This window comes from Ovis aries, chromosome 16 (genome assembly GCF_016772045.2).
Source record: "Ovis aries strain OAR_USU_Benz2616 breed Rambouillet chromosome 16, ARS-UI_Ramb_v3.0, whole genome shotgun sequence".
Lineage (NCBI taxonomy): Eukaryota > Metazoa > Chordata > Mammalia > Artiodactyla > Bovidae > Ovis > Ovis aries.
Window position 1 is genome coordinate 7,248,355 of NC_056069.1, and position 18,897 is coordinate 7,267,251.

An 18,897-nucleotide genomic window follows, 5' to 3' on the forward strand; every position below is an offset into this window, starting at 1 on the left:
CACACCTTCTCCTGGGATCACGCCTGCATGTGGGAGTCCCATTCATAAAGCCCAGTGTCTTTGCGTCAAAGCAGCTGTATTTAATTAGCTCAATGGCCAGGTCTCAGGATGAAGTCCTCTGGCCAACTGCTTCAGAATAGCCTGGAGTGCCTGTTAAAAATGCAGAGACCCAAATCCAAACCCACTGATCCATTTCTGGAGGTGAGATGTCTAATCTAAATTTCAAGCAGGCTCCTTTTCAGCGAGAGAAGGTTGAGGATGGGGGCTGTCCCTAGTGCTAAAAAGCCTCCAGGTCCCCATAGGCATCAGCCACCCTAATACCTGTTCTTCTCTTTCCTTGATCACTCCAGCACCTCCCAGGCCCCTGAGCTTGACTCCCACCAGGCCTTAAACCCTTCTGAGTGCTCCTTGTAATTTTTCCTTAAAGTCTTTTGAGAAATGATCTCATTTATAAAGCCTGGATTTAGGAGTGGGTGTATATGCTGAGTAGGTAGGGGTGAGGTGAGGGAGTTGAAGAGTTTTGTCCCTTTGTCCTAAGAGCTCTGCCCTCATGGGTTGAACTTGAACTTTTTCCTAGGGGTGGGAGATATTCAGTGCAGGGCCGCGTAGAAAAACATCTCCATTGAGTGAGATGGACACCACATCGGTATGATTTGGGAGCCATATGGTTCTCTCTCCAATAGCTTGGTTCAGGACCATAAGAATCTTAGCTTATTCTTCCTGAAAGTGAAAGTTGCTCAGTTGTGTCCTACTCTTTGCGACCCCATGGACTGTATAGGCCAGAATACTGGAGTGGGTAGCCTTTCCCTTCTCCAAGGAGTCTTCCCAATCCAGGGATCAAACGCAGGTCTCCTGTGTTGTAGCGGGATTCTTTACCAACTGAGCTAATCATAAACTAAATTGTGGATGAAATCACCTAGAATCACTGTTTTGTTTTGTTTTGTTTTTTTCAATTGAGGTAAACTTGATATACAATACTATGTAAGTTACAGGTGTGTAATATAGTGATTCACAATTTTTGAAGGTAATATTCCATTTATAGTTATTATAATATAATAACTTATAATATAGTTAGTTATCTGCTATATTCCCTGTGTTATATGATATATCCCTGTAGCTTATTTTATACCTAATAGCTTATACCTCTTAGAACCCTACCCCTGTATTGCCCCTCCTTCCTCATTTGGGTTTTTAAAAATATATATTCATTGACAATTCACAAGTGGATAATTTTGAGCTCGCTTGAAAGAGGCTTTGATTCCAGTTTGACTAGTGGATGTATCTGAGATAATAAGAGAGAAGTAGAGGGAAGAACAACCCATCTGGAACTGGTAGGCAGTTCTAAACTGAGGTCCACCTCTTATTAGTAGAATCATGGGTGAGGCCTGTTGTGTGCAGAGTGGCCCGTGGGGGTGTGGAGATGTCACCTGAGTTTGGGATACGGCTGTATGGTCACAATCTCTATGTCCTCCAGGATGGGGCTGGCCCTGGACTCCTAATCCTGGTGCCTGGAGTGACACTGAGTAAATCACAGGCTCTCTCCTAGGTTAGGAAACTCGTCCCCTCCCTCTGTGCGTTCCCCGTCGTCCTGTGCCAATACTGAAATTGCTCTGGGGAAAGCAGGGCCGCACCAGCTCTGAGAGCCTGGCAGTAGCAGCTTCTCGCCTGGACTGCTTGCACCGAGCAGAGGTCACACCTTGTAGGAGGGGGACATCAACAGGGAGCTATGACTGGGATACAGGGGTCAGGAAAGGCCCAGGGTGGAGGACTGATTACAGCTGCATCTGGGTAGACCTGTCAGCGGAGTGTAATTTTCTCGGTTCTGTCTCATCACAACAAAGATTTGAAGCAACAGTCGTTGAAGCCCTCAGCACGTCGCAGCTCTTAGAGAGTCCACGTCATACTTCTCCGACACATCAGTTTTATTTAGAAAATAAAGGAAAATACATCCTTGAGGTGTGAGGGCATGCCGACCCAAAAGACGCAAAGAGAGAGAGCGAGAATGAGCAGAGGGCGCGTGGGAGAGAGCCGCCCACCCGGGCCCCTTGGCTCCTCTTTTTATGTGTTTTTCCCTCCCCCTGGGCCTGCCCTGTGTAAATCGGGCTAGCTAGGAGTGCTGTTTGTCCTACCTGAGGTCCTTACTCCAGTCCTCGGACCTTCCTTTGTTCTGTTTTCCAGGGCTTTTCCCTTCCTTGTCTTTTAGACACTGCCATTCTGGACTCCGAGGGATTGGGGGCAGGAGGAGAAGGGGATGACAGAGGATGAGATGGCTGGATGGCATCACCGACTCGATGGACATGAATTTGGGTGAACTCCGGGAGCTGGTGATGGACAGGGAGGCCTGGCGTGCTGCAATTCATGGGGTCGCAAAGAGTCGGACACGACTGAGTGACTGAACTGAACTGATTCTGGACTCCTGTTTCCTGCTCTAACTACCTAACAGACCCAGGGGCAATCTGAGAGTCTGGGGCCTGGGGAAATGGGGAAGGACATGTGGAAAATGTGAGAAGTAAAAACGAGGGCTGAGAAGTTAGTAATAGTCATCCTGTCATTTGTAAATGACTTATAGCTTTCATATTCCTGAGCTCTTTTGAGCCTTCAGAGAATGCTCAAGATGTAGGTAAGGGTGGGTCTTAGCCCCAGTTTACACACGAAGATACTAAGCCACAGAGAGGTAGTGACTTGCTCTAGGCTAGCTGGGACCAGAACACAGGTCTCTTGTCTCTTGTTTGGCTCTTCTATTTCTCCTGGTTCCACACTATTGACTGCTAGACAGAGAGCAACCCCAGACTAGCTCTGCCTACTTCATAATTCTGCCCAGGGTCAGCCGAGTAGGGAATAAGTAATCAGAATAAGAGGCATATCTTGGAGATTGAACTTTCCCCCAAGGTTGACTTATAGTAAATGGATGTCCGTGACCAGTGGCGTTTCATTAGGCTGAACTGCATAATGGGTCTTTAATGTGGGTAAGACAAGACCACCCAACTCACTTTTAACTGATGAAGCTGAAACCAGATCTGTAGAGGTGAAAGGCTTATGCATTAGCCCTGGGATAATAGATTTCCAGATGGCTGGGATCGGACCTCTGTCTCTGCCTTTGGCCAGTGATATTGACCAATAAACTGCTTTATGTCAATAGATCAGGGTTATAGTATAAGTGAATGTTACATGTAGATAATAGCCTTTATTCAGGGTCTTTTGTAACTACTTAATGTACAGTCTTAAGACTCTCAGAGGGGAAATGTTCTGAGAAACCTCTTTGAAAGTCTTCTACAAGATGCATTTTGTAAGGGGTAAGATATGCTAATATCAAGCAAGGTGTACTAGTAAGAAGGAAAGAGGGAAGGGCACTTGGGAACGGTTTGAACAGCGCTTGTTGCAGATAACCTCGCCTTTCCCAGCGTCTTCTCCACAGAGGTAATTTTAAAGCTGTGTTATGAGTGACACCCAAAAAGGTAGAAGGCTCTCCTTGAGGTAGCTGTCATTTTCCTCCTAGAGAAACACAATTATTTTCCAGCCTGCTTTATATAAATGTAAATGTGTGTCTCTGAGAAGGTTATTCTCCCCTGTGAATTAATGGAGTCCATCTGAAAAGGGGCAATGAATGGGCTACATGTAAATTATGACTTCCTGGGATGTTTCTTTGACATTCAGTTGAAAGAGACGGATCTGGTTGAGGTCGGTAATTGCGCCTCTTTCCCTGTGGGCTGTAAGTGTATTTGCATGGGAGGGAAGTGAATTTGCATGGGAGGGAAGGTGCAGGGGAGAGGGCCCTCAGCACCATAGGTGACCGTAGAGCAGGTGACCTCTTTTAGCGATGGCTTTTTAAAGTTGCTTTGAATGGTCTGAGGAGAAAATGGTATAAAAATTATTGGTGGGGTTTAGACATTGAGTTTAACATCCCCTTCACATTCTGAATACGGTATACTATTGTGAAAAATAACCCCCAACGTGAATAGGGTTGAAAATGAAGGTAGGGCTCTGAGGAAGAAGCCAGCTGGGCTGAATGGTGATGCAAAGAGCCCTCAAGGCAGAAAAATGCAAAGTACATCCTGGATATTTGGGTGTTTGCTAGTGAGCTTGCAGAGACGTAAGAGATTTGTACCAGTTAAGTCTGCAGCAAAAATCAGAATTTAGGAAGAAATGTGAGAAATCAAACACACTTTTAGATTTTCCAGGAAGATAGAGGGGGGCAGGCTTGCCTGTCTCTCTCCTCCCAATATTTGCCATGCTGATCTGAAGAATAACATCATTGATTTAAAATGAGGGTGAAAGAAAGTCTTCAATCCTTTTATTGAAGAGAGTAGTTCCTGATTTCATAGTTTGTCCTTGTGTACAGGTTGCAGCCAGAATCGCACATGATGAGTTCTCTGCTTATACAATGAAATGGTGCCAAAATACTCCAAATAACTTTGCCTACTTTCTTTTTGATTTTGTTCTCAGTATAATTTAGGCAAAGGCAAGGTATGCAGTTAGGGATGTTCTTTTCTCTTAGTTTCTATTTCTAATTATAAAAGGACATGGCATCGTTTATTCCTGCTTCCTGTGCGCCTTGCGCTGTTCTGAGTGCTTGACTAGGTTTATCTCCCAGGAGCCTATGAGATAGTGCCTTGGACCAGCTCTTGAGGCAGAAAGTGAGTGTGAGGAGGAAGTTTATGGGGAATGCTCTTGAGATTGACACCTGCAGGCTGAAGTGGAAGACTGCAGGAGCGGGAGGAGCCGCCCTGCCGTGAAGCTGCAGCAGAAGACTGCAGACCCCACTGGGAACCAGGAGGGCTTTCAGCTCTGTTCCATCTTGAGGCAAGGGCACTAGACTTTTAGACCCCTTGCCCTACTGTTCACCCCTTTCCCACCTCCCCATGGTCAGTGGATGTCAGATGCCCCCAGGAAGGGATGTGACCCCGGGCAAGGCCATCTCTCAACAGCTGAGATCCATTTTGATGCTGTCAATATCCCTAGCAGATGGGGATGGACTGCATGAATACTGAAGTGGGGCCATCTGGGGACCCCAACACAGCAGTCAGCACAGATATTAATCCCCTTTTTATGAATTAATGATTCGCCCAAGGTCACACAGCACTGTGGAGGGCCAGGATGAACCCTGCACGGTCTGGTCCAGGACCCACACTCTGAATTACCATTTGGCTTCTCCTTGAAATCACATATGTAAAGTAGTAAGTGAATAAGATGCATTCGAAGAGAAGTACTTGAAGCTCTGAAGAAAATAAAAGGGGGCATATTGATACGAAGTTAATACGCTGATGGCACGTCTACTCCCTGAGAAGCTCAGGGAGCTCAGTGGTAAAGAATCTGCCTGCCAATGCAAGAGATGCAGGAGACACGGGTTCAGTCCCTTGGTTGGGTAGATCCCCTGAAGGAAATGGTAACCCATTCCAGTATTCTTGCCCAGGAAACCTCATGGACAGAGGAGCCAGGGGGTGGCAAAGAGTAGGACACGCCCGAGCGACTGAGCATGCCTGCACTACTTCCCGGTATCATCAGCTGTTTCACCCTACGTGGGGCGGTGACTGCTAGCCAACCATTTATCTTTCTGGCCCACAGCCAGTTGGCATTATCTGGTTTCCCTATTGGTGATGTGGGCCACCGCCCAGCCTGACCAATAGATTCTCTAGATAGCATGCTTCTTCCCCAGACCTGGGGGCTGCAGCCTTCAGGGCAGCCTGGGAAGCTGCTGTTGCAGACAGCAGAGCTGCCACGGGCCGGGGTCTCTCAGGGTGCCAGTGGGTCAGAGACCAGCTGCCCTGGAGCTTTCATCCTGGGTTGTTAGTGACGTGAGTGAGAAATAAACGCATTCTTTGTTGCTGTTGTCCAGTTGCCAAGCCGTGTCCAACTCTTTGCGACCCCGTGGCGTGCAGTATGCCAGGATTCCCTGCCCTCTCTCACCATCTCCCAGGGTTTGTCCAAGAAGCTTATTCTTTAAGCTCTGAAGTTTTAGGGGGTAGATATTTGTTATTGGAGCTTATTTTACTGTCATGAGTACAGTGTAGAAATTTATTTAAAATGCTTTAGGATAAACAGTATAGTCAACGGGTAGTTATTATTGGGGTGGAATGATGATTAGTTTTGTGTGCCAACTTGGCTGTGACACAGTGCACAGATATTTGTTCAACTGTTAGTCTGGATGTTTCTGTGAAGGTAATTTTTTTTTTTTTCAATGAGATTGACATTTAACTTGGTGGAGCCTGAGTAAAGCAGATTCCCCTCTGTGATGTGGACGGACCTCATTTGGTTAGTCGAAAGCCTTAATATAAGAACAGAGATTGAACTCCCTTGAGTAAGAACGAATTCAGCCAGCGGTCTGCCTTCCAGCTTCCACTGCAACTTCTGCTCTTCCTGGTTCCCTAGCAGATGGCCTTTGGCCTTGAACTCCACTCTTTCCTAAGTCTCTAGCCTACCCCATAAGAACCTGGACTTGCCAAGCCTCCATAATCATGTGAGCCAATTCCTTAAAATAAACCTCTCTACTTATATACAGAGTACATCATGAGAAACGCTGGGCTGGAAGAAGCACAAGCTGGAATCAAGATTGCCAGGAGAAATACCAATAACCTCAGATATGCGGATGATACCACCCTTATGGCAAAAAGTGAGGAGGAACTAAAAAGCCTCTTGATGAAAGTGCAAGAGTAGAGTGAAAAAGTTGGCTTAAAGCTCAACATTCAGAAAATGAAGATCATGGCATCTGGTCCCATCACTTCATGGGAAATAGATGGGGAAACAGCGGAAACAGTGTCAGACTTTATTTTTTGGGGCTCCAAAATCACTGCAGATGGTGATTGCAGCCATGAAATTAAAAGATGCTTACTCCTTGGAAGAAAAGTTATGACCAACCTAGATAGCATATTCAAAAGCAGAGACATTACTTTGCCAACAAAGGTCTGTCTAGTCAAGGCTATGGTTTTTCCAGCGGTCATGTATGAATGTGAGAGTTGGACTGTGAAGAAAACTGAGCGCCAAAGAATTGATGCTTTTGAACTGTGGTGCTGGGGAAGACTCTTGCGAGTGAGTCCCTTGGACTGCAAGGAGATCCAACCAGTCCATCCTAAAGGAGATCAGTCCTGGGTGTTCATTGGAAGGACTGATGCTGAAGCTGAAACTCCAATACTTTGGCCACCTGATGTGAAGAGTTGACTCATTGGAAAAAACTCCGAAGCTGGGAGGGATTGGGAGCAGGAGGAGAAGGGGACGACAGAGGATGAGATGGCTGGATGGCATCACCGACTCGATGAACATGAGTTTGGGTAAACTTCGGGAGTCGGTGATGGACAGGGAGGCCTGTCGTGCTGTGATTCATGGGGTTGCGAAGAGTCGAAGACGACTGAGCGACTGAACTGAATTAAACTGATACACATATCTGTTAGTTCTGTTTGTCTAAACAACACTGATGATGTAAGTAGTTGTTAGCATTTGAAGCACTCAGATGAAGAATCTCTACTTCAGAGATGGCTGTGGAGTCTTCATATATAATTATAAAAATCTGCTGTAAGAAGTTTGTTAATTAACATAAAGAAGATTTGAAATACATTTAAAAACATTGGTGTACAGGATACAGCATGCTTGGGGCTGGTGCATGGGGATGACCCGGAGAGATGTTATGGGGAGGGAGGTGGGAGAGGGGTTCATGTTTGGGAACACATGTAAGAATTAAAGATTTTAAAATTAAAAATAAATAAATAAATAAATAAAACAAAACAAAAAAAATTCAAAAAAAAAAAAGCAAAAAAACCCACAACATTGGTGTAATAGATTGTATTCAAGATGCATGGCTGGCTCAAAGATTCTTAAGTCCCCATCAGCTTTGCAAGAATGAGATAGAAGAATCTGTCAAGACCAACAATAGCCTTAGGCCTAGAGCTCTACTGGGTTGGACCACGTGCTTCGCAGAGCACTGTACATCCTGTCCAGTCAGGGGTCTAGCTAACTCTGCTGCTAGTCTCTTTGCAGGAGACCCCAGTTCGATTTCTGGCTTGAGAAGATCCCCTGGAGAAGGGATAGGCTACCCTCTCCAGTATTGAGCTTCCCTTGTGGCTTAGAAGGTAAAGAATCCACTTGCAATGCTGGAGACCTGAGTTCAAACACTGGGTTGGAAAGATCCCCTGGAGGAGGGCATGGCAACTCACTCCAGTATTCTTGCCTGGAGAATCCCCACGGACAGAGGAGCCTGGTGGGCTACAGTCCACGGGGTCGCAAAGAGTCAGACACGACTGAGGGACTAAGCACAGCTGTGAGTGAATTTGGAAAAAACTGCACAAACCCTTGTGCTAGTCTTTTGTAGGCATTGGTGTGTAGTAAGAGGAAGGAGAGGTGGACAAGGCTGTTGGTTTTTATGTTAAATATTCTAGTTTCTTCTTAGCTTTTCTTACTGGTTTTGACGCACACCTTTAAAACCACCCTCAACCATTCCAGTGTGATAGCCCCTTGCTTTGCCACAGTGAGCTTGATTACAGCAGACCTTCTGTCAAACCAGCTATTCCGGTTGCTACCAATGCGCAGATACCCTTTCACAGTTTCCCTGGAAAACTGAGGGTGTATGGCATCTAAATATTAAAAAGTGGTATGTCATTGTATTTAGAAAGCTGTTCTCTCTCTTCCTGCAAAAATGGTAATACTAAAATATTATGCTCTTGGGTTGACATTGCTGTAGTGTGATGGGCTCATTTGTATTCATGGAGAGCTTCAAAACAAGTATCCTAGTCTGCAGATTTTTCTAATTAAATAGCTGGAAAAACCATCTACCACTGTCTCATTTCAACCTTCTATAGCTGCTTATTTCCTCTTCTTTTTAATGCATAAATAAAACCCTCAGATTTTATTTATATTTTCCCTTTGACTTTTCTTTACTCATAAATACTACCTTGACGTTTTTTGCACGAGTTCATTTATAAGAAGTTTATTATGTTACCTGTCTGATGCAGCGTTAAAAGGCAAATTGCTGTAATTCCCCGTTATTAAGGAATTATTATTAATAAATACTGTGATGTCTTACTACAGAACATTAAAGCATATAATTTTCTCCTCTGTGTTAATCTTCATTACATACCAAATGTGAAGCTTCATTGTTATTTGGTGGTGGTATTTAGGAACATTCTCTCAAAAGCACAACAGTGCTGGAGAATTGTTGCCTCTGGAGTTAATAGAAGCTACTTATTATCTGTTCAGCCCCAGAGAATCTAATTTTTAAATCTGTAATATGAGAACTTTTAGGGGGTGGGGAACAGAATTCATGCGGTTGTAAGGATCAAGGGAGCTGGAAAAAAGGGGAGATTTTTCTAAAAATATAATATCAATTAATCATTAATTGACTGATTAAAAATTTTTGAACACTAATATAACCCAAGCTAGCATGTGTGTGCATACACACTCAGATATTCATATCTCAGTGCTATTCTGAACTTTATTTAACCATTCCTTTGTTTTGGATTTTTAAATGGTTCTCAGCTGTTCCAATTATAAATAATGTTACAGTAACTTCTTTAATACATAAATCCTCCCAAATCTGTGATTATTTCACTAGAGAAGATTCTTGGAAGTAAAAATTACTGGGTCAAAGAATGTGGACTTAAATGTTTAATGCATGTATTTCATAAATTCTACTTTCCTAAAAGATAACCCAATTTACCTTCCTAACTAGGAGTGTGGAGACCAACCATCTCTCCACGCTCTTACCAGTACCTAATAGTAGCATCTCATTGTTCTTTTCATTGCATATCTGTGGTTATTAGTAACTAGTAAGGCTAAACATATTTTCTAATGATTTATTAACCAGTTCCAATTTTCTGAAGAAGTGAAGTGAAATTGCTCAGTCGTGTCTGACTCTTTGCGACCCCATGGACTGTAGCCTACCAGGCTCCTCCCTCCATGGGATTCTCCAGGCAAGAGTACTGGAGTGGGTTGCCATTGCCTTCTTCAGGGGATCTTTCCGACCCAGGGATCGAACCTGGGTTTCCTGCATTCCAGGCAGACGCTTTAACCTCTGAGCCACAGTTGTCTAATTGCATATGTCTATGTCTGCCAATGCAGGAGACATAAGAGGCCTGGGTTCGATCTCTGGGTGGGGAAGATCCCTCGAGGAGAGCATGGCAACCTACTCCAATGTTCCTGGAGAATCTCATGGACAGAGGAGTCTGGCAGGCTACAGTCCATAGGGTCACAAAGAGTCAGACACGACTGAAGTGACTTAGCACACACGCATCTTTGTAGTAGAGGTTAACTATTTGTCTTAATTTTAGCACTAGCTTACATGTGAAAATATTCAACCTTTATTATATTGTTTGCAAATACATTTCCTATCATTTGATTTCACCATTTTCTGGTGAACAGATGTTTACATTGTTTTATGTAGACAAATATAAATATCTATTTATTAAACATGGGTGGTGGATATGTGGGCATTTAATATATATATTTTTCTATCTTAAGATGATTCTTAGATAAAGCAAATGTAAAGTCATACCTGCTCATTAAAGATTTCTTTCATTTTATTTCAACTTAGAACATTTTTCCTAGCTCTGTTTCATGAAGAATTCGTTTCTTTCCCTTTGGTTTGTTTCATATAGTGCTGTCATTGTTAACTTGTCTATTTTCCTACTAGATGGTGAACTAGAGCCTTGTACGTCTGAGTGTTCAATGTCTGGTTGGTCTCGTTAAACACTTACTGAATAAAGGGAAGAACAGCCTCTGGAGGAGGAAGGGCTTTGAGAAAGATATGCAGTCCAAGTGGTGACACTGCCTTCTCATCCTGAGGCTGTGGGAATTATAGATCTTCAAAATAGGAAGCTCTTGGCAGAAATGACTTCACACAGATTTCATGCTGTGGGCATGCTGAATCAGTTGGAATACTTGAAATCCCATCATGAATTCATGTCAGCCTTCCTCCACATATACCCTTCTCCCAGGATTATTTTTGTTGTTGTTTATTTATTTGGCTGTGCTGAGTGTTCACTGAGGCATGTGGGATCTTTCGTATACAGAATCTTTAGTTGCTGTGTGGGATCCAGTTTCCTGTCCAGGGATTGAACCTGGGCCCTCTGCATTGGGAATGTGGAATCTTAGCCACTGAACCATGAGGAAAGTCCCTCCCAGGATGTTTAAACACCAGATGCACCTTCATCGATGATGTTAGAGAGATCAAGAGTAAGGAAGAGACATACCACACTGGGTCCTCCCATCAGCAACAGCACTTAATGGCAGAGCTGAACCATACAGCGTGACATAATATTTTGTGTTAATAAAAGCTGGGGAGTTAGTCTTGTCTTCTAAAAAGAAGCCAGCTTCTTAAAAGACCTGTCTGTGTTATTTGCGCCTTATTTCCTACAGTGTCCAGAAAATTGCTGAACATCTATTAGATGCTCAGTGAGTTCCAAGGGGTTCTAATTTCCTTTTCCTTTGCAGATTGCTATTCTTAGCACTTTTATATACAACAGGAGGACTTTATTTTTTTAGTCTTCCAGGATTTTCATTTTTAACCAAATGCTTTTTTTTTATATTCCAGGCTAAGAATAAATATTCTAAATGTAATGTTAAATCCCAATTGAATACATAGGCTATTTTTTTCAAAGCCTCAATTTGGATTCTTATTTCAGCTCGCGGTTCCCTTGTTATTTTATGTCATAGCCAGATAGGAGTTGTCCAGAAGGTTCTTCTCTCATCTAACTGCAGCCCTGTTTCTCCCTTAAATCTGTGGAGTAGCTTGTTAGATGAGGTGTCTTGCTCTCTTTATCTGCTCCAGACTGAAGGCATAGAGCAGAGCATCCAGGAAAGACTAGAAAAGAAAAACTAGATAACCCAGCATGAGTGGAGCAATTTGGTGAAGAAGAGTCAAGTTGAAATGACACTCTGGTATCCGAGGGCGTTGAACTGTCATCATTAAGAGGTCAGAGCTACAAGGGTCAGAAGTTCTAGGCAGCACAAAGGAGTTGTTTGAAAGCAAATTCTACTGGGAAATCAACCACTGTCTATGTTGGATGCTTCCATGATGAAAAAAGAAAGGTGGAAAGTAGCATGTTAGAAGGTGAGGTCCCTATGGAGAACTCCCGATGTTACCTCTTCATACCCATACAGCTGTGTGCTTCTAAACATTGTTTTTTGACTTTTCTACTTTCAGCCTTAGGTATCTCTTCTCATGGCTTTGCTAGAATTTTCCCCCCCAATTTTTAAAAATTGTGCTAAAATAACCGCAATATAAAATTTACCATATTAACTGTTTTAAAGTGTGCTGTTTCATGGTATTAAGTACATTCATAGTGTTAGTTTCTGAGTCATATACAACTCTTTGGACCCCATGGATCGTAGCCCACCAGGCTCCTCTGTCCATGTGATTTCCCAGGCAAGAATACTGAAGTGGGTAGCCATTTCCTTCTCCAGGGAATCTTCCCAACCCAGGGATCGAACCCAGGTGTCCCACATTGCAGGCAGATTCTTTACCATCTGAGCCAAGTACATTCACTGTTTTGCTGAATTTTCAACACCAGAATTTTCAAGATTTCCTGCCTCAGGCCCATGAGGCCACCAGGGCAAGTGGACTGGCACCTGGCATTGTATGAATTAGTCTGGAAATTGAAAAATTTGTGCTGTAAAAATTCAGACTGACTTCATTTGGATTGCGGTGGTGGCGGTGATGTAAATGTGAGGCTAGAAGGAAAACCTGGCTTTACTGTCAAGTGTGACTCTCAGAGAACTTTACTGGTGTGAGAATTCAGATATAGAACGCTTTGGAGCTTCTGGAGTGGAACATTCATCCTGCACTTAAACTGGTTTCCTCTGTTGATGCTCATTCCTCTGCTGGGTTCCCATACAGCTCTTCTGAGGTATCTCCTAAAGGCAGAGCGAGCAAACACCTTGTCCTGTATGCCTTCCGTGGTTGTACTAGGGACCAGCGCTGGGATTCCAGGAAGGCCTCTTTTCTGTTCTGTGCCATGGTTCATCCTGCAGATAACGGCAGCGTTTTGCACATCATGGAGGAGTGCAAGGAGTAATCTGATCTATATAAGCAGCACCACTGAATCCTGCTGTCTTCATCGGGATTGTCAGATGGGCTAACCCTGATTTGTTCTTCTTTTAAAAAATTTTTTGGTGGCACTGTATCTTTGCTGTGGCACATGGGTTCTCTAGTTGTGGGGCAAGGGCTTAGCTGCCCTACAGCACGTGGGATCTTAGTTACCCAACCAGGGGTTGGACCCACGTCCCTTGCATTGGAAGGCGAATTCTTAACCACTAGAACACCAGGGAAGTCCCAACCCTGTTTTGTTCTTATAAAGCATCTTGCCTAGGAATCATCAATACTTTCTGGATGGGGTGTGTGTGTGTGTGTGTGTGTGTGTGTGTGTGTGTGTGTGTGCATTATGAATTATGTTATTGCTTTGATGAGCCGTTTCCCCCTATTTACTCAACAACTAAAACAAACCCATGTAGTATTAATAAACTAAATGACACTTGCATTTCCCTGCTCACTTGGCAAGCATTCTGCTTTGCTCCACATCAGTGAAAGAAAAGTGAAAAGTGAAAGTGTTAGTCACTCAGTTGTGTCAAGACTGTTTGAGATCCCATGGATTGTAGCCCGCCAGACTTCTCTGTCCATGGATTCTCCAGGCAAGAATACTGGAGTGGGTTGCCATACCCTCCTCCAAGGGATCGTCCTGACCCAGAGATCGAACCTGGGTCTCTCACATTGCAGGCAGATCCTTTACCATCTGAGCCACCTTTGCAAATTGTAGATTTCAACAAATCATTAAGGGGGTATAGATGTCTAGTTTATTCTTCCTTTCCTTTTATGTTTTCTATCCCCCTCCTCCTTCTTTCTTCCTTTCTTCCTCCGGTGTAGAACATACAATCTAGTCAACACTTTCTTCCTTTGGTAAAGATCAGTCCACTTTTTGATTGCACCAATTGCACATGTGACTGTTTCCTTGTAGGTATATTTATCGAGAAGATTTGGAGAGAGACACTCTGAGTTGCTGTGTTTATTACCTTTTATGTACTATAACTAGGAAATTGGGTTTTTGCATTTTAAAAAATATTGCAGTTTGTACTTCATAATATCCTGCACTTAAAGAACATGATTACTGCTAATTATCATTTAGAAAATTATTTTTTGCTTGATTAGGGATTTTAACTACGTGTACTCAAATCTAGTGGGTCTTCGTTATGTGCATTACTTTCCATTCCACACTGGCTTAAATATTAATATATGGAAATTTAGCTTCGTTTGCCATACCTTTTGATGTCAGGAGCATAATCAGTGTAATTAGATTGTTTTTTCTCCTGTTTGTATTTCATATTATCTAATGTCATTAGTGAGCTGACTACTGAGTGGGTAATCTGCATTTCACAACAGCTTCTTGAGCACATTATTGCCATTGATTTTGATTATTTTAATTTCCCTTCACCCCAGGCAGGCCCTCAAGCTGTGCGATATTATTCAAAGAACTGCTTTCTTCCATTCAGTGAGCAGCTCTTTTTTTTTTTTTTAAATTTTGTTTTATTCAAGTATGGTTGATTTACAATGTTTTATTAATTTCTGCTGTACAGCAAAGTGATTGAGATATATGTGTGTGTGTGTATACGTTCTTTTTCATACTCTCTTCCATTCTTTTTCCTGTTTCTGAACACCCATCAGCATTCTAATAAATGGCGATGTTTTTACTTGGTTGGGGGCGGTGTGGGCAGGGGGTAACTTGATTTTCGTAGTCTATGGGTGAGAGTGGGTAGCTCAAGACTTGTGTGCATTTGTTCTGAGTGGTGGTTAGCATGAGAGCCTCTGGTGCCCAGAGGGAAGCTGGATGCCCGGTCTGGTCTGCTCGCATAGTCTGAGCAGGGCACTGGACAAGCCCGGAACCCTGAGTCTGACATAGAACTCTGGGAGAGTCTGTTGCTGATACACAGCAGCGCTACCGCTCTTTGCTCTCCCTGAGGCTTACAAGTTTGTCTTTTGCCCTGGGAAAATGATTGCTGGATGGACATGGCGATTCGAATCCAACTTCCTTTTCGGTTTTTGCATGTATTCCAAAACTAACTGTAAAAAGGAACCCCACATTAGAGTCTAAGTTTGGCTATGGTCAGCCACAGATTCTACTAACCCTCTGGTTGTGATACTTGTGTGCTCTTAAAATGGTGGTAGTTGTTAAGTCATTTGTTACTGCACAGAATCTTGAATGTTAAGGCTGTAAGGAAATGACCAGTGCCAGCATTCTGCCTCTGTCTCTTTATAGACGAGAAGACAGAAGCTTAGAGGGTGGACGACTGGCTTGAGACGACATAGGTGAGTGGTAAAGAAGAGGGAGAATCCCTCTTTCCTGGGCAGAGCTCCTTTTTATTTTTTTCTGTTTGCCATCTTTTATGGGAGCAAGAGGATAATTTGCTGATTTTTAAAAAAATTATTTATTTTAGTTTGCACAGGATTTATTTTTGTTTCTTTTTTAAAAAATTATTTATTTTTAATTGGAGGATAATTGCTTTACGATATGGTGTTGGCCTTTGCCATAGGTCAGCCTGAATCTACTTCTTTTTTTAATTGAAGTGTAGTTGATTTACAATATTGTGTTCGTTTCAGGTGTACAGCCTAGGGATTCAGATTTTTTGCAGGTTACGTTCTATTGTAGGTTATTACTAGGCATCGGCTATGTGCGCTTTAATTCTCAGGGGTCCTTTGTTACCAGATGACCCAGTGTAGCAACATATTGTGCTCACCTGCTAACCATACCAGCCATGTGGGTGATTGGCAGCTATTATACATACATGTAGTTCAACGTGTTGTTTTGGGGGCAGAGGCTTTTATAAGGCAAACAAGAAGAAAGGAATGGAATTAAAAGAATGTGCCTATGTGTCTACTCTTACATATACATGTTAAGGGTTCTAGCAGAGTGATTCTGCCCGAATGTGACCTAAGACAGCTTGGATTAAAGACTTTTTTCCCTCCTTTTTCCCATTAGGGCAGACTTTTCCCTCCTGCTGTGCTGGAGAAATACAGTTGTCTGCTGCTAAGTGTTCTGGACTCCTTGGAAGGCGCTGCCTCTGTTTAGCACTTTTCTTCATTGTTTGGTTTGACCCGAGGAGCTGGAAGTGGAGGCAGCTTCCTTGGGGAGTGTGGAGGGGGAGAACTGTGCAGGAATCTTCTGTTTGAAGTTTCTGTAATAATTCGTTTAGGACCCACCAAAGTGTAATTCCTCATGAATTTAATTATTGTAGGAATTCTTAATTATCAAAAGGATTTTTAAATGTTTTAATCAAGAAGACTCCAGGGTGATTATTTCAGGCTATGTGACATCGGTGTCCCTAACTGGCAGTTCCTCTAACAGTTGGTTTAAGTGAATTGGTTATCATCAAAGGAGGTAAATAAAATTGATCCAGGCCGTATTTTCCTGCACATGTCTAGAAACAAGCATCTTAATCCTAAATAATCGTTTCCTGCTGTTTCCTCTCTGGGCCAGGCCTCTCCTTGTTTTAATGTGTTGGTTTCTGGTACAGGGATGTGAGTTAATGTTCTCCCTTCTGAGTTGTGTGTGAGAGCCTGAGCTCCTGACATACCCAGAATGTGCCTGGCTGACACCACTTTTTTTTGTCAATTCAGTGGAAAGCACCAGGTGAGTGGGCGGCTTGGCTTGAAGTAAACCTTGGACTGGCTGGAACATTTGGACACTGCATTTTATCTGAGTTGCCAGGGAGCTTTCAAAGCAAATGGACCTGGATACTGAGGCTCATTTACTTAGTGAAAAGGACAGAAGGGTGGACCAAGTCAGTGACATCTAGACTCTGGGATTTCAATGGCCATTAAAATATGTAAAATGGTTTTGAAGACTGACATAGAATTATCAATATTTTTTTTTTTTTTTTGCCAAGTAAGGGCATTAAGAAAGAATCAAGGAATCACCTACTATATGACTACCACGAGTTTAACAGCAAAGGACAGCCATTACATTCAAATAAAAAACTCTATGAAAAACTTAACTATGGTGTCTCAATTGTGTTTCATTTCACCAAAGACTGGTAAAAACTGGCATTTAACAACTAAGCCAGGGGCTTTCCTGGTGGCTCAGACGGTAAAGCGTCTGCCTGCAATGCGGGAGACCCGGGTTCGATTCCTGGGTTGGGAAGATCCCCTGGAGAAGGAAATGGCAACCCTCTCCAGCACTCTTGCCTAGAAAATCCCATGGACGGAGGAGCCTGGTAGGCTACAGTCCATGGGGTCGCAAAGAGTCGGACACGACTGAGCTACTTCACTTGTGAATATCATGGGCTTTCCTGGTGGCTCAGACAGTAAAGAATCTGCCTGTAATGTAGGAGACCTGGGTTCAATCTCTGAGTCAGGAGGAACCCCTGGAGAAGGGAATGGCTACCCACTCCAGTATTCTTGGCTGGAAAATTCCATGCACAGTGGAGCTTGGGGTCACAAAGAGTTGGACACGAGTGAGCTACTAACACTTTTCAGATATAGCATTGGCTTGAGTTTAACTTATCCTTCACTATGAGCTAAAGAGCCTTTATTCTTTTTTTTTTACCTTTTTTTTTTTTTTTTTAAATTTTAAAATCTTTAATTCTTACATGCGTTCCCAAACATGAACCCCCCTCCCACCTCCCTCCCCATAACATCTCTCTGGGTCATTCTTACTCATTTTTTTCCCCTTCTAGGTAACTCCTTTCGTGCATTTTCTCTTTTTCCTTATTCTATCTCTCCTGTTTGCTCCCACTTCCTCCTTCTCCTCTTCTGACTGTTTTCCAGGGACTCTCTCACGGGCAGAAAGGCTGTGTGTCGCCACCCTGTCCAAGCGGCTAGTCTTTCTACCGAATGGGGTGGTGTTCTCAAATCTGGCTAGAGCACTGCCTTATACAGTCCTCACGGTGGACATTCTGTAAAACATCTTTGTTTTGCTGACATCACCTTTTTGTAGACACTTCTTGGCTGTAATCCCTCAATTAGCTGGGCACCTATCAAGTAGTTTTGTGTTCTGAATATTTTTCTAATTAATCTCTGCTGTACAAGACGAAATCAAAAACGTTTTATTCGATCGAGGTATATTACGTCGCTGACTTCTCTTCCATTTACTGGGCTTATTACCCTGTCATAGAAATAGATTAATGGCCTGAAAATTTCACCAGAGCTTGTTTTCTCATGAATTTTGCTGATTTGACTGCTTTTGTTTGGGCCAGAATTTACAGTAACTTAGGTTTGCTTGCTTTTTCAGTCCTTGGCTTTCTAGTTTCAACAAAACATTTCCAATGTATGCAAGAGTGAAGGGCTATTAAGTATATTTTTATAAATAATACAAATGAGTCTGGCTTTGATACTTATAATATCAGATGGTTGGCTTTTTGATAAAGATTGCATCTGAGGATTTCTCATTCAAATGACTTACTGGGAACTATTTTATTGGTTAACATAAAACAAAACACCTTCTTTAATGAATTATAGTCATATTCAAATCATCATGAAACATAAAGCAAATAAAGTACAGCAGATGGATAGTGTCGCCCCAATTTATTTGCTCAGGTGAATTCAAAGACTAGGTAATATATTTTGTCTAATGAAAGAGAATACTGTATAAATGCTTTAAAACTTCAGATAGTTATTTCTTTTTGTTCTCTCTGTAAAAAAATGCAGTAAAGCCTCACTCATTGGGTACCAGAATTCTTTCAAGCATTTTGGCAGATGTTTTGTCAGAGATGGCTTTGAAATCTATGGGTGTTTAGGATCTTACATGGTAGAAAAGAGTTAAATATCCAGGAGATTCTAAGTTCTTCAGATGGAACATTATGGTCCATATAGTCTAAGAGTTTAAAAGACTAACAAATTCACACTAATGCTGAGATGTGGGCTTAGCAATTTGAATCTGAGCAGAAGAGTTTCAGGAAAGCATGAAGTCTCATAAACCTATACAAGTTGTG

General features: G+C 42.7%; 1 long non-coding RNA gene across 1 annotated transcript; it reads left to right on the forward strand.

Moving 5' to 3' along the window:
* The first annotated feature begins 14,717 nt into the window (after positions 1-14,717).
* Positions 14,718-16,962, forward strand: LOC132657973 (uncharacterized). The gene is made up of 2 exons (XR_009596809.1): positions 14,718-15,277; positions 15,948-16,962. It is a non-coding gene; the product is annotated as an uncharacterized LOC132657973 (long non-coding RNA).
* The last annotated feature ends 1,935 nt before the right edge of the window (positions 16,963-18,897 follow it).